This window comes from Pholcus phalangioides, unplaced genomic scaffold (genome assembly GCF_987345545.1).
Source record: "Pholcus phalangioides strain wild (caught in Gottingen) unplaced genomic scaffold, Ppha-v1.0 ptg000019l_1, whole genome shotgun sequence".
Classification (NCBI taxonomy): Eukaryota; Metazoa; Arthropoda; class Arachnida; order Araneae; family Pholcidae; genus Pholcus; species Pholcus phalangioides.
In genome coordinates, this window is record NW_028301612.1 from 1,125,263 (window position 1) to 1,138,577 (window position 13,315).

The window sequence follows — 13,315 nt, forward strand, 5'->3', positions numbered from 1 at the left end:
AGATAAATAGCGTTTGTTTGTCGGTCGTCGAAGTAGTTTTCTACGAAATTCGACGCAAACAAACTCTTTTGTTTGTCCGTGATCAGAAAAAATACTTGTTGGAATTATTATGTACAGTGCGTTTTTCATAAATACAGTATTTTTTAAAAGAAATTTATCCCGAAGTATAATGTGATAGCCAAAAAAAAGTAAAGTAACACTGGACAACAATGAAAATGCGTCCGACATAAAAATATATATGTTAATGTAAAAGCCCGAAGACTGGTAAAACCTACGTTTTACTGTTAAGCAGGGCTGGACAAATCGCAAAAAAAATCCAGGCATCAAGAAAAAAGTTTTTACTCTAAGAAAAAGGTCCAAAATAATGCTTCTTTTGACTTTTTCAGGGCGTAATGACCCTCTTTCACCTGCTATAAATTCCGAACGTTTTGCTCTCAGCCTGCAATTTAGCACTACACAAAGAAAATTTTAGGCAACAATACCAATCTTTTGGCGCCTGGAATTTGTCCTACCCTGTTGGTAAGACCTAGATTTTTCCAAGTCGAGTAAGTCCGAAAAACGCTTGCTAACGTTTTAATTTAGGACTGCTACCAAGTCAAAGCTCGTTTTTGATGAATCGCGGGCCGTGACACACGACAATCCGAATAAAAAGCCATTATCGTCACGAGCACCTTCATTACCTCTTCTTTTTTTTCTTTTTACGAAAAGGTTCTTATCAGGGCCAAAGTGGGTTAACCACTAAGCATGTATACGAAAACATATTGTAATCAATTTACACATCGAGTTCAAATACAAGATGCTGATACAGATATTAAAATGGACATGAGAATTAAATACTTAAAACAACTTAGTTCAAAGAAAAAGGAAAAATAAGAATTTCAAAAGTTTACAATAAATTATTTACAAATGCAAAATAAAATGGTAAGATCCCAGGAATCTGGGGCCTTTCGATCCTCAGGAGATTCTTTGGTCCTTTTAAATTTCAAAAATTGATCTTCTGGATAAGCCGAGATTTGTCTAAGGTGTTCTAACTCGGAATTTTTTCGTTTTTCGAAGATAGCTGCATTTAACGATGTTCTTTCCCAAATTTCCTCCATTTTTCGTATTCGAATATCTCTGTGAATATTGCTTTTACAAACGTGGAATTTTTTTGGTAGCAACCAAGAGAGACAGGACAACAACTTCCTAATTACAACTTAGAGCAGGGGGGATCGTATAAAAATTTAGATTTTTTATTTTGTTACACACTGTATTTTCACTTTCAAAACTGGTACAGGGTGATTTTTGAACGCCTTTTGATCTTTTCTTAAACTGGAATCATACCTCTACGACGGATAGTTGATGAGACAAAGTTCGTGTTAGCACTTACAGGACACTCTGTATAATACATTTATGTTTCTATGGACTTTTGTTGTGTTTTTATGTACTTTTATTTTGTGTTTTCAAGTACATAATTAATATTGTGTTTTCAAGTACATAATTAATATTGTGTCTCTATATAACCGCGAGATTTCTATATATTTATGTTGTTTTTTGCATATTTATTATTTTTTACATTGTGTTCTAATGTATTTGTGCGTATATTGTACTATATGTGTATTAAATGCGCAATTACAAAAAAAAGAGAAAAAGAAAAGAAACCGGAGCCAATCCAGCTTTTTTATGGTTAGATTTCGTGTTCAGCACATCGAATTACATAGGAATTGACTGTTTTTATTCAGGACGCAGAAACATTTTTTAAAATTTGTTGTCCAGTGTAATCAATGCCAAAAATGTTGTGAATTGTCAGAAAAAATTGTTAAATATTGCTTATAAAATAATAATCCTTGGTGAAACCTACAATGCTACAGAAAGCTTGAAAAGTAATTAGCGAATTAAAAAAAATTGAACGCGCGCGTGACAAATATGTGAGATGAGTAATTTATAAATAAATGGGTCACAACTGAAAATTCAAACTAACCGAAATTGGATTGAAATCAACCAAAAAGATGTTGATTGATAGAATTTTTACACGAATCAATTATTTAATCACATTGCGTTTGGAGTTTATTTTTTAAATATTTTTGAGACACAGCATTTCTTTCAAAACTCAATAAAAAAAATTTTACGCATGTTATTGCTTAGTTAGCATGTTAATTGGTTAATGTAGCATATAAAGGGTGTTTTCTTTCGATATTTCAAAATTTTTTTCACCGAAATATAATTTTTTTCCTTCTAATTTTTGGTCGGCTTGGGGAAGGGGCGTGCCTCTTATACTTGCCACTTATACTGACCATAGAATAAAAAAATATTTTTATCTTATATCTGACTTACACTGATTGGCTTCTTTGTTATTAACTATATTTGTTATTAACAGATGGCACTGAAGAGCGTTACAGTGCTATTGTAATTATTTACAGTTAATGTAATTATTTCGACAACACATTTTTCGTTTTTATAAAAGTTCCGGATGTAACGAATGTTACTCAAATAGGTTTCTTTCATCATTTTTCCTGGTTTTTTGTTTTTGCAGCATATTATATCAGGATTATTTTCTAGGTTAAGAGAGTGTTTTTAGTATGTTATATCCTATAGTGTATGTTTTGAGCGAGGTACGCTAGTAGTAGTGTTTGGCAAGTTAATTTTATATCCTCACGGGCCGGGAACTAAACAAAGAAGCAATGGCGTTACGTGAAAAGCGATTTAAAAACTAACTCGAGATGAACGGAACTCACGTTATGGCTGCACCACTCCTGAAACGCACCAAACACTACTACTTACGCTATAACAGATTCAGAAATGCATGGAAATGAATGGGCCAAAAATCGGAGGGATTACGAAATTGTATGGTATATTCATACTCCGAGTAACTTCAGTTATGAAGGACTGAGTTTTTCGGAGGATGTGGAAATTGCAAACAAATTCGCCGAGTACTTCCAGTCTGTATTCTCTTCTCAGGTTCAAAGTGCATCTTGGGAAGACTACAGTAGTGAACATCAGATAGCTAATAGACTTGATATCTTTGATATTGGTGAAATAACTGAAAGTGATGTTATCGGCGCTATTCGGCATATGAAATCTGTCAAATCCATAGGCCTGAATGAACGCCAGGGGCTCTGCCACCGGACTTATCCCGTTGCCGAGATCTCTTCCAGCCCAGCTTCGTGGCAGAGACTGGAACAAAGTGAGTGCACCCAACAGTCTGAGTGTGTAGCTAGTGTTGTGCTTGATATTTCAGTGCTGCCATCTATAGTTCAAATTGTGAATGAAGTGTAATGATTGAATATTTGTTACGTTGTAGTCCTGTTGCTCTCTGTGGCGAGACTGTTTAACGGGGAGATCGACTCGCATTCGCGCCTTGAAGTTGGAAACCACAGAAAACCAACTTCAGCCGACCACCACTGTGGCGCCGGTGGGGCTCGAACCCGGATCCTCGCGATGCGAGTCCGTCACTATGACCACTCGACCACCACAGCGGCCAAATCCATAGGCCCAGATGGTATTCCAGCCTACATAATCAAAGCATGTGGAGATATTTTTTCAGAACCTCTCATAATTCTCTTTAATCTCTCCTTGCGTAAAAATGTTTTCCCATCTTCTTGGAAGCTCGCAAATGCCATTCCGGTTTTAAAAAGCGGTCTAGTATCCGAAGTCACCAACTGTAGACCCATTTCTATTTTATCCGCAGTGTATAAACTCATCGAGCACATCGTATATTGCAAATTGTACAACCATATCCGTCTAGAATTATCTCCATCTCAACATGGGTTTTTGCCGAATCACTCTACTGAAACAAATCTTGTTCATTTCACGCACGATCTTGCTAAGTCAATCGACGCCAGCAAGCAAACAGATGTCATTTACACGGATTTCGCTAAGGCTTTCGACAAAATAAATCACCAGACACTACTTTACAAACTCCGTTCTTTCAATGCGTCCGAGAACTCTATCATGTGGTTCACCAGCTACTTAAATTTGAGAACATCCCAAGTTTTATTTCATAATGCAATTTCAACAAAGTATGTCAGTGGATTAGGTGTTCCCCAGGGTTCGAATCTTGGACCATTGCTTTTCTTAATATTCGTGAATGACCTTCCTCGGTGCTTCAGTGCATCAAAGCGTCTGATGTATGCTGATGACGTGAAAATTTATCGCGAAGTTGGGAGTCTGGAAGATTGCATGACTCTACAAAGAGACTTACAGTCTCTCCATGATTGGTGTGGGGCTAATTTCTTCCAGCTCAATGTTTGAAAATGCCACGTTATCAGCCAATTGTCATCGACCGAATTCGACTACACCATTGATGCTGTCTCGATCAGTCGTGTTTCCGTAATCAAAGACCTTGGGGTTTTCTTTGACTCCAAGCTTGCATTTACCGATCAAATACATGATCTTACCAATAAATGCTTAAAACTGCTAGGATTTGTTGTGAGGAGCAGCAATAATTTCAAATCAATCTCAACAATCGCGACACTTTTCAGGACTTATGTGCTCCCGAAACTAGAGTACTGCACTATTACATGTAGTCCTCACAACAATCTAGACTCATTGATACTAGAAAGAATCCAGAACAGATTTCTACGTTACATGTTTTACAGGCAACTTCACGTCTACATCAATGACGTAAGTACAACCGAACTGCGACGTTTTTTCCATTTCCAATCATTGGAATGCCGAAGAAGAAGAAGTTACCTTCGCTTTTTGTATAAAATTGTCAATAATATAATTGATGACTGCTACCTTCTTCAACTTGTTGATTTTTCTGTGCCAATTGGAAATAGGCCTGTTCGGCGAACTTTTCGCCTCCCTAAACTCCGAACAAATATTTTACGACGGTCCCCTATTTTTGAAACGTGCAATATATATAAGCAGTGCGATGTGAAACCCGATATGTTCAATTCAACTATAAGAGAATTTCTTAAAAGTTATATATGAGTATTGAATATACATGTTATTATGCTTTTCCGTATGTATTTCTATTGTTCCACTCGTTTTTTTTTTGTTTTTTTTTGTAGTATGTTGTATTTGCGTTTTTGTATTTTTCCTCTCTTGTCCATCTCTGTAATTGGGCAATCCTTGCCTGTTGAGACGTGAATAAATAAATAAATTCCACGGTGTATACAACTGCAGAGTAGACCTTATAACACGCGGGGCCCGGTGCAAAAATAATGTCGGGGCCCCTTAACCCCGATTTTAAATATTTTGAGGGGAAGGAGAATCGGGCATCCAAAGATTCCATCATTATCACAAAATACACAGGAATGCTGCAAAATATCTACTCACCAATGAAAACTCGGAATTAATGAGAAAAATCTCGGATGAAAATTAAGAATGATTCCAGAATTGATTGAAATTCAGAATTAATGAGCAAGAAAATCCCAGAATTGATGAAAATTTGGAATCAAATCAGTTGGAGCTCAGACACCTAGTTCAGTACGAAAAAAATATATTTGTTGGATTAATGTGTATATTTTTTCACTTCTGTTACCGTGAGTGCGCCCCCCCCCAAACAATGGGGCCCGATGTGATCGCACCTGTCACACACCCCCGATGGCGGCTCTTCTCGACTATATTTGAGAATATACAGTTTTTCCTACTGATATGACTGTGTTGTGTGCAAAGAAAAAGCACTTAAATTTTCGGGACAAAAATGAAGAGATAATGCAATCAAAGATGATGAGCGTAGGAAGAGGAAGCTTGCGTACCCCTAAAATACGTAGGGACGGACAGGGACGTCTTAAGAGCATCATAGGTCCCCGGGCCAAGTGATTTTTCTGAGGTCTTCCAGGCAAATTCCCTACAAATTCAATTACTTCTCATTTTTCTGAGGCTCCTCTTCTCTTGAGACCTTGCCTGGGCCCATGCGTTAAGACGGCACTGGGGAATGATATAACCTACACTGTGAAGACTTCCAGGTAGAGAAAAGTGAACTTTTGTGGAATTTTTGTCAGGTGACTGTTTGATCGTATGTCGGAAGAGGATTCTTCGGGATGTTCTTCGTTAACGTCTTCGCATCTGGGATGGGGAGAGAGAGAGAGAGAGAGAGGCAATGTCAATACCTTTCCAAGGAAATACTTCTACTACTAACGCTTTGTTATCTTAACGCCTTTTTACAAGTGAGGGGAAATAACTTACAGGAGACATGATGAAAAGGAGACTCTCTTTTCGAAAAACGAATAGGAATTTGTTGCTTTTTTTTTTTCTCTTTTCTTCAGAAAAAAAGTGAGATGAAGGGAGAAGTTGATCTATTTTTAAAACTCGGTCCCGTTCCAATTTGGGACAATACCGCGTGTTAAGCCTTCATCATCAGTGTGGGTGAGGAATCACCGTGTTAGGTGCTCTTGTGTCTTCTTCTCCGGAACAGAGATAGATGATGCGTGCCGCGTGGCACCACTCGCCTCCGCCTGTGTGTTGTTTCCGATATGTATGAGATGACAACTAGGATTTCTGAGAGCATCATTTTGTTTTTCGAGGAATTTTTAAATGTGCGTATGTGTCATTGATGAAGATTGAACTCCGTCAATTGTGAATAAAGGAACTAGTCTTTTTTTGACTTCCTAAAAGAGAACCAGGTGAGAATTTCCACATTTGCTATTAGAATTAACAACAACTCCCCGATGTTTTCGTTAAAATGTATATTTTAGTAATTTTTCCCCCGAAAATGATTTTTTTTATTACTTTTAAATATTAAACTTGGTTATCGTAATGCAAATAATTGTGTATGGGCATAGATAAGAATTCGTTTTATGTGCGCTCAGGGCCGTAGCGTGCCTTCTCGGGGTCCCGGGGTAGACTTTTCCTTGGCGCCTCTCTTGAAAGGGTTATTTTTATGCAAAACAAGTGTAAACTTTTGTGGGGGGCCCCAATCGGCTCGGGCCGAGGGCAGTGCCCCATCCTAGTTACGGCCCTGTGTGCACTTAATGTTAGGCATAGACACCGAAACCTGGGGGCATAATACTTGAGCCCCAATAACCCATGTAATGAAATCTGACACCCAGTGGCCCCACAATTACTCATTTATTTACATACACCGCCAGAAGGCATGACTGTACTTACACTGGTAAACAAAGAAAGTAAAAATTATTCACGAATATCCCTTTCAGACCATGATGCTGTAAAAATATGGGTTACTTTTTCTCGCTGTAGAGGTTTCTTTTTCTTTTGAACTCCGGGAGTTAATCCCTAATTCAAAGGATTGTGTAAGTTTTGAGTTAGAAATATGGTGAATATGAACTTGAGGGGGCTTTCATCAGAGGGCAGCACTTGAAGTTGAACTTCCAGAGGGTTTTTAAGATGGCTTCTAGGAGAAAGAGCCTCCGAGAAAAGTGTGATGTGTTACATAAAATTTAGCAATAAAATTGTAAGATAAAATTAGTATGTGAAGTTGAATATACTCTGCATCATCATCTTGGCTGAAAAAACTTGAACGTAGGAATTATTTCTTCACAAAAAAAATGATGTGCTGACATTTATGTTCTCAATACGTTTTTTGATCATCAAAAATGAAAAAAACATTTAAAAATTTCAAAAAAATTAATGCTCCTGTCTGACAGGGTAAGTCCAGTATCTCTAATATGTCCCCAACCCAATGTTTTCTTGTGTCGCCACCTGTATGTTTTCGAGATGAAAAAACGAAACGAAAATCTATCAAATTCAACGTTATCGCTTACATACTCTATTAAGGAAAGAAAAAAGTTTCATGTTCGCCTAGAGTCATACTTTCGCCGCTCTGCGGTCATCGTGCTGCTCTCTCATCGGGAGCAGGTTCGAACCCCGTTTGCGGCACAGTTGTGGTCGTTTGATGTCGGTTTTCCCAACTTCCAGGCTTGAAAGCGAGCCGGTCTTCCATTTGAGAAAGTCATTCCGCTAAGTTCGTTCTGGCCTCGAACATGATACTTATACGACATGAAAATTCAATAATTTACCATCTCCACTTCAGATTACGGAAGCCAGATGGCAGCACCAGCGTGATCACGAAACAAGTGCAACACTGGCAATACACACACAGGGCCACACATACACTCGCAAAACACGTTTCCGGCATGTTGTGATCCGTTAGAAATTCCGCGGAGGAATGTGTAACGACGTGCATGTAGTGCAATGTTTCTCAACTGCCGGGCCGTGAGTGATTCGTAGTGTCACTTTATCTTTAATTTCTCGTTAGTTTTAGTTTGTGTATATGACGGGGCCTTTCACTTACACAAAAGAAATGTACCGGGCCACTGGCTTCCGAAGGTCGAGAACCACTGATTTAGCATTAAGTAGTACAGTCGAATATCGTTTTAACGAAAATCTCGTTCTAACGAACACTTTTATAATCCACCAGATAAGTTCAAATAGAAACAATACAAAAACTTGGAATTCCTTTATAACGTGCTGTTTCGCAACACGTTTTCAAACCAATGAAGTGTCCCGCATTCTCCTAAAGGTGGAGCATCCCCCTTGGTATATAACATCAAACTCGATGTAAGTTTTGGTCGTGAAAGAATTTTGGGAAGAGTAGTTTCTCTTGATCGGGGGCCCTTGGAGAGAGAGAGATTTCAGGGGGTTCCGAGCCTAGAAGAGAAAACAATTCACTTATTGTTTTACATTATTTTGTGCGGAATATTATTCTGAAACGAGGTCCGCGTGGCCATCCTCTTATCGGCACAGGGGGTTTTCCCTGGCCTTCGTCTTACTGGCACAAAGGGTCCGTGGAACACAAAAGATTAGGAGCCTCCGTGTTGGAGGAAGAGCTACAGATATAAATATACAGTACACACCGAGCAGGCCGAAGTATACAGTATATACAGTACATCCAGTGGTCATAGTGACGGACTCCCGTCGCAAGGTCCCGAGTTCGAACCCCACCGTCGCCACAGTGGTGGTAGGCTGAAGAGAGATGCGCCATTTTGGGAATGAAACCAAAGGTGAAGACCTACAATGGCTCTCGCTTATACCGTTTTCCAAAAAACCGCCACGAAAAAACTTTGTAAGTGGGAAAACGCTTTTTTTAAACTGGAAACCTTTATGGGTATTGGCAAGAGTTTGGACTACGAAAGTAAGTCGTACAAAGTGGGAAAACGTTCTAAGTGGGTACGTTATAAGCAGGATCGACTGTAGTTACTGCGCAACGGGGAAACATAACGCAAAAATTATGTACTCGAAGAATAGTCACTATTTTCTGTTACAGTAAACAAGTTCTTGTTTGTTTCTTGAGCTTTGCAAACTGAAAAAAAAAACCAGCGTTTTTCTAATTTCAGTGTTATAGTAATTCGAAAGAAGTTTTCACAAGAACCACTACATTGAGTGTTCTGGAAATATTTCGAAAAAGCGCCATCTATATGTGTAAGATCTTAAATGAAATTGTTTACCCACCGGGGCTGAAAACTCATGGAGAAAGACTTTGTGGGGGGGGGGGGGGAAGAGGATAGAACAGATTGAAGCAAATAATTTTTTTCATACAATGTCTGGTCGGAACGCAAGCGACGAAACGCTAGACGGCGCTGTCATTGAAAGCATAAAATTGTTAGTTTTGCCACTTATCGTTATTTCTATCGTGTATTGTAGAAAGGATGGTTGGTTTCAGGAAAAGGCGGACGGACATGCATCTGATGCACGGTGCTGGTGACAGGAATACTGCGGAAGCCCAAAGACGGTTTGCCGAAGACAAGACGCATGCCAAATTGCAAAACCTTTGAAGGATTGAACAGGTGTCTATGCGGAACGGGCTCCTTTGTCAGGATACAGGACATGTCAGGAGAATGTATCGAGAATGTTTTCCGACAAGACGCATGTCAGATCGAAAAATTTTTGAGGAATCAAATGGATGTCTTTACGAAAAGGGCTTCTGTGGAGTCCTTATACTCCTGGCACGTCCTGTATCCTGCATAATTACCACTGACAAAGGAGCCCGTTTCGCACCCGTTCAGTCTTTCAAAGGTTTTTCGTTCTGATGCGCATCTTGTCAGAAAACAACACTCAGCGCAGCGTTTGGGCTTCCAGAGCATTTCCGTCCACAGCGCCATAAATAAAGAACATGTCTGCTTATTTATGATTTGTGAAACCAGTCATCCCTTTTGCAATCCACGATAGAATGACGATTAAGTGCCGAAACCAGCACTTTATGCGTGTAATGACAGCGCCGTTTAGTGGTTGACCGGTTGCGTTGCGACAATGCATTTTTTTGTGCGGTGAAATTGCTTCTTTAGATGTATTCTATCACTCCTTAAAGTTTTCCCCAAGAAAGTTCTGAATCATCCTCTTTGAACCTAGTCACAGGTCGCCCCTTACTTTTGCTCTGCCCAGGCCCTCCTCATGTCAAATCAGGCCTTGGATGCAGATCAGCTGCAAATTTTCACCAATGGTAATTAATTTATCCTGTCAGTAAATCATGACCGCAATTCATCTGAACCTGAAAACCAAAAATTTTCTGTAGTTTCTCAGGTTGTCTAATTTGTTTTATGCCTAACCTTTTATCAGATAATTCGCGTATGTGAAAATTTCTGGTTACGTTGCCGTTATACTAGTTGCCGTGGCCGCGACGAGGGTGGGGCTGACGAGGCTTCAGCCCCGGAAAAATGATTACCATCATCTTTTCTGTTTTTCAATGCTATAAATTCACTATAGAAGGTATCACTATAGCCCACGAAGTGTCATTTTGGGGGAATCTCACCAAAGATCCCAGCCTGGGGGCCCAGCTCCAGGATGTTGGGGCTCATGCTAGTTGCGTAATAGTCCACGTTTTGAATTTAAATAATTCTGACATTCTCTACACGTAGAGGAATGACGATGACAGTGTCACGTGGCCATTTAACGGTGATCAAAAAGTCGGTATGACAAAGTGTTTCAGTTATGTATATTTATAATATAAAAAGAGGGCCTTTGACCTAACACAGCTCAAGAATAGCAGAAGGAGCTGCTATTCCTTGCCGATATTCCTGAAGTGCTTTGGCAACGATCCCAAGGTCTCTTCTGCCAACCGTTCGACAGAATTGTTAGTTTTTCTTCTTATGCTGCTGTTGTCTTCCGCATTATTTGGAAGCTGGTGACAACAGCAGCAGCAGCAGCAGCAGCTATTTCCTACTTTATCGTTGGACAGAACTAATTCGAGTTACATCAGCTGACGACCTCGTGTGTTGAGTCATTTATTTTTCATCATTTGTTGAACATGGCCGTGACTCGGTGGGTCTTGGCCAGCAGGCAACCACATGATGGGATATTATTGGGGATAACAACATAACCCGTATTTCCCGGGACATTCCCGTATTTCTGGCCATCCCGACTATTTTTTGTAATTATACCTCTTTTTTTTCTGACACTTCCCACGAAGCCGACGAGACTAGATTAAAATGATTTTCGTTATTTTTCAAATTGTATTGTGATAATTAGGACTGAAAATATAAATGTTTATATCTTACATATTTGTAATGATCAACTTTTTTTTTATGAATTACATTGTGATCCATTGCGTTCTGCAGTAGCGCTTTGTAGTTTTTCTTAAATTTATTTATTTATTTATGACATAATTACACATCATCAAGTGTTCGAAACACAAGGGATCGCATGGATCAAGTTGGTGCTTACCAAAAGTTATTCAATGTGACATGTCAACACTCAAAAAACAGTAATAGTCAATCACAAAAACATACGGGTGGGGAGGGGGGTGTCGATCAGTCTGATCAGACTGATCTAATGCATATATGTATAGATGAATTGACATCATCATCATCGTGCTCCCCAGCAATAATGACCATGCCCCCCAGACTTCCACGTCTAGCGCCGCCTATGGTGTAGTCTGATTGAATATTAAGGTAGAGCGAGTGATTTCAGTCATAACTGGCAGTTTTGCTCACTGTCAGCATCATTTTTGGCGATTACCTATATCTCCTAATCCCTTTTATATATATAAATCTTCTTAAATCCCTTTTAAATCTCCTAAATTCCTCCGTATTTTTTCGCTGAAATATGCTCAGACTTGTTTTTTTTACCTGGTATTGTAGCAAATTTTACGAATATAATTACGGTGACCACACGACTCTTGTTTTACCGTAATTTTGGCCATCAGACTTTTTACTTAATGCTCCTTTTTTCCGGTGTTTCAAACAAAGCTTTACTGAAACCGTGAATCGAAATAATTTTCATCACACATTACGGTGATTATGACACATCACAGATCTCATATTTTTCGTGAAATACATTTCATGACAGTATTTCTTTATTTTGATAGTCAAAAAAATCATTCCCCCACTGTAATTTTTTTCATGTTTGTCAAGCTTTTTTGATGAGAATTTTGGTGGTGCCTTGATTTTTCCATATGTTTCTTGATGAAATATGGCCGGCCTTACGTAAGTCTCACCACAAAGAGTAACAGGCCTACAAGAACAATTATTCAATATTTGCACTTCACTCATTTTAGTTTAAAAACTTCAGGTTCACTACACGTACACGCGCATTCTAACATGCACCAATTCGTTATAAATTCCGCAGAGGAATGTGGATGAGGTGCATGTTTGGTTTAGCGGCCAGCCTTGCCAGTATTCCTTTTTTCCTGTTTCTTCTACTAAATGGACGAAGTTTACCGAATTTTGCAATAATTTGATTTATTTGGCGTTCATTCTATACATTTTTTGTAAGACATAAAGCTCTTCATGTTGTCATTATTTTGAAGGTGTCAAAATTTTTAATCGATACGTATTTTTCAAAGAGATGTTATAGCGCAAAATGAGGGGGGGGGAGCCTGTTCAGAGTGTGCATTCTGTATTCAAACCAATAGTTGATCGATACAAACTTTTGTACATTTTCTGACCAAAGAATGGGCTCACCTATTTATCAATAACAAAAAAAATTAGTTACAAATTCATCCCAAAGAGAGCGCGCTTTATGCTATAGTCGAATCCCGCTTTAACGAATACCGATATAGCGAAAATCTCGTTTTGACGAACACTTTTTTAATCCCCCAGATAATTAGCTTATCTGGGAACAATTAGCTTAACTTAGGAACAATGCATAAAGTTGGAATTCCTTTATAACGGAATTTCGTTATAGCGAAGTGATTTCTCCGGTCTTTTGAAGTTCGTTATAACCGGATTCGACTGTAGTATGGTGTGATTTCATGTGAGGCCTTTTTTTTCGAATAAACCACTGCTATTTGTCCTTAGACATGTTCTGTGACGTGTGATATCGTAACGTGTTCCAGAACTGGGTGGTACTAAGACGCCTATATAACCATGCGGACTCATCGTCCTCCATCCGACGAAACCAGTTTTTTGTTCAAAGTGACATTCAATCGTTGATAAAGAGTAAAATAGGGAACAGCGATTGGCTATAGCGATAATACTGACATCACGCTTTGCGA

General features: G+C 38.9%; 1 protein-coding gene across 2 annotated transcripts in view; it reads left to right on the forward strand.

Annotated features, from left to right (window-relative positions):
- The first annotated feature begins 6,287 nt into the window (after window positions 1-6,287).
- The window catches only part of LOC149071084 (uncharacterized), a 39,834-nt gene continuing 32,806 nt past the window's right edge, over window positions 6,288-13,315 (forward strand). For both annotated transcript variants that reach the window (XR_016194680.1, XM_089248126.1), the window contains exon 1: window positions 6,288-6,551. The gene's annotated coding sequence lies outside the window, so the exon portion shown is untranslated. The remainder of the gene's footprint in view (window positions 6,552-13,315) is intronic.